The sequence below is a fragment of the Cebus imitator genome, unplaced genomic scaffold (genome assembly GCF_001604975.1).
Source record: "Cebus imitator isolate Cc_AM_T3 unplaced genomic scaffold, Cebus_imitator-1.0 Scaffold103, whole genome shotgun sequence".
Lineage (NCBI taxonomy): Eukaryota > Metazoa > Chordata > Mammalia > Primates > Cebidae > Cebus > Cebus imitator.
This window is the reverse complement of record NW_016107418.1, coordinates 1,080,340-1,083,696: the sequence shown is the minus strand read 5'-3', so window position 1 is coordinate 1,083,696 and position 3,357 is coordinate 1,080,340.

Here is a 3,357-nt window from a genome sequence, read left to right as displayed (position 1 = left end):
AGAATGGAAACTAAATAGAAGCACAATAACATTGCAAAATAAATTAAGATCTGTCCTGTAAGGAACACAAATATCCTTAGCAGGGTGGAGAGCCCACCTGTGGCTAAGAACGAGAGGCAACAGCTCAACCCTGAGAGACGAGGAGCCCCGTGCTGTGGTGACGAGCCAGCTGTAGAAAGACCCGCTTGGAAGAGCTCTGGAGGGAAGATCCCCAGCTGGTTGACAAAGGAGACTGAGAATTTGAGAAAATGGCACCCAGCCTTTGTAGGCATTTTTTTCACTAAAAGTTGTTCTTCAAGAGCCATCTGCTTCAGAGCTAATATTCACTTCAACTCTTTCAGGGAAGACAACGCTCTCTTGGAATTCCCTTCACCTCCATTCAACCTGGTTTTGATGCTAGCCTTTGCGTTCAGGCGGGGTGGCCGTAGCTTGCTAAGCATGGTGCAATGGCACATTGCTACAGGGGACAGAGATGAGCTTTTACAAGCGCCCTTGCCTCTTAAAGATTAACTTAGCGAAGCAGTAAACACCTACCACTTATTGTGTGTGAGGCCCTGTTCTAAATACTTTATATGGATGAATTCATTACTCTGCCCAATAGCCTTGTAGAGGCCAATAAGCTAGGCTTATGATCTAGATTTTATAGATGAAGACCTTAGAGGCAGAGAAAATCTCACTTACTTGCCCTGGGTCTCATAGCTAGAGACAGGTGAAGCCAGGATTCGAACTGGGCATCAGCTGGGCTGCAGAGCCCCCTTTAACCAACGTGCAATCCTGCCCTTTGGCACGAAGGCCATGCACATAGTGAGGTGTGCAGGATGCAAAGGATGGTGGCCTCTGCCATAGTGGGGTCCTGGACATGCTAAGTGGATTCTTGCAGTGACTGTTCATGGGTGAGGATGGATGAGGGGAAGAAATGAAGGGGAGAGGAGCTGGAGCATCCCGTGGGGACTCAGGTCAAAGAGGTTATTGCCAGGGTGGGCAATGACTAAGAGCAGCGGGGGGCTGGTACAGATGGGTCCGGGCAAGTGTCAAGACTCAGCACTAGAGAGGCCTACGAGATGAATCCCAAAGGTCAGGTGCTGGACACGGGCAGACGCCGGCGACATGGATGAGAAGGAGAGACAAGCCCCTATGCGGAGAGGCATGGCGTGGGGCTGATGCTGCTGCCTGAGCGCACGGGTTCAGGCTAGTGTGAGGAGGAGGCCTGGGTTATGGGGGTCGCAGACAGCCGAAGTTTGAAGTTTGAGCACCACAGTAAAGATGCCACCATAGAAACATGAACAAGGACAGACTCAGGAGGAGGATGTGGTCAGGGATGTTTGAGCTGGATCTCTGGGTTGTCTGGTTTGGGAGCCCAGGACACAGCCCTTCTCCCTAAAAGGCACAGGGCCAAACGTCCCCTCTGAGGCCACAGCCTGGCTCACTCTGGCCTCACCCGCTGGCCCACCTCACTGGGCTCACCAGGCAAACCTGCCACCACATCATGTCCTGTAAATTTTAGGCACAGGACAAATGCTAAACTAAAAAGCACAGAAACCATTAGCAACATACTGGCGACCTCATAATGCCACTGTGGAGATTTCCCAAGCAAATAATTTCCTTTCCAACCAAGTATCATTGTCATACAAACACGAGAGGCTTCCACTTACTCCTGGCCACTCCCCTCAGATTTACGTTCCCATTGTGACATGGGACCTTGCTGCATTTCAATGCATTACTTAATCAAATGGTTCGTTGGTTGACCCCAGCGGGTCTTCAAGTTGGGATTATTTATGAATATGGTTTCTTGCGTGGGGTCACTGTGGGGCCTAATCTGCATATGTCTCTCAAGAGCTGGGAAGTTATTTGCATAAGAACCCCAAGGTTTCTCGGGAGGACCTATAAAAGGGCCTGCAGAGCAGCTTCTGGGCATTTTCTCTACATTTAGGGCGCAGGTACCTGAAGGAAAACTCTAGCAAAATCCCAAAGAGAGCATGCTGGGAAAGCAAGCCCCCGCCATGCCTCAAGAGGGAGCCAGTCTACACTATCTCTGCCTCCTGGGGCAACTCAGTTGGTATAGACACCTCACTCCCTGGAGGTCTGTCCTGAAGAGGAGTGTAGACTTGTAAGTCAGACTGCAAGACTGACTTCCACTACAGTTAGTTAACAGCATTCCTAAAGCACGTCCTAGGGGCAGGTGGGGTGAGAATCAAGACCAGCTACTGTGATCTTTACTCCCAAAGGCTCTTCAGTCCTGTGAAGAAGGAGAGACACCAACCAGGACAGCGGTTGGTCTTTATGTTACTGTTTGGTGTCTTCCTGGTGGCTTAAGCTTTCTGGCCTTAGGAAATGTTCCTCCTTTTTTTTTTTTTTTTTTTTGAGAGGGAATCTTACTGTGTCACCCAGGCTGGAGTGCAATGGCATGGCCTCAGCTCACTGCAGCCTCTGACTCCTGGGTTCAAGTGAATCTCCCACCTCAGCCTCCCGAGTAGCTGGGACCACAGATGCGTGCTACCACACCTGGATACTTTTTTTTATTTTTAGTAGAGGCATGGTTTCACTGTGTTTGCCAGGCTGGTGTTGAACTCCTGACCTCGTGATTTGCCCGTCTTGGCCTCCCAACGTGCTGGGATTACAGGTGTGAGCCACCACACCTGGCCTGTCCATCCTCTGTCTCTAGTAGCTTGCTTTATCAGATATGAATATAGCCACTCCTGCCTTTTTTAAAATTAAAGTTTGCATGGTCTACCTTTTTCTATCCCTTTACCTATGTTTTTGTATTTGAAATGAGTTTCTTGTAGACTGCGTACACTGAATCATACATTTTTAGTCCACTCAGTCAATTTCTGTCTTTTAATTGGTATATTTAGACCATTTGTATCTAAGGTAATTGTTGATGAGTTAGGGTTTAAATCTGCCATTTTATTATTTGTTTTCTGTTGTTTCTAATTCCTCTTTTTCTCTTAACTTCCCATGGGTTACATGTGTATTTTTTTTAGGATTTCACCTGCTATATAGCCATGTGTCATTTAACATTGGGAATACATTCTGATAAATGTGACATTAGGCCATTTCGTCATTTTGTGAACGTCATAAAGCGTACTTACATAAACCTAGGTGGCATAGCCTGCCACACACCTAGGCTATATGGTGCAGCCTATTGCTCATAGGCTACAAACTTGTACAGCATGGTGCTCTATTGAATATTGCAGGCAACCGTAACGTAACGGTGAGCATTTGTGGATCTAAACATATCAAATATTGAAAAGGTATGGTAAAAATATAGCATGCAAGATTAAAAAAAATGGTACACCTATATCAGGCACTTACCATGAATACGGTCTATAGGATTGAAAGCTCTGGGTGTCAGTGGGT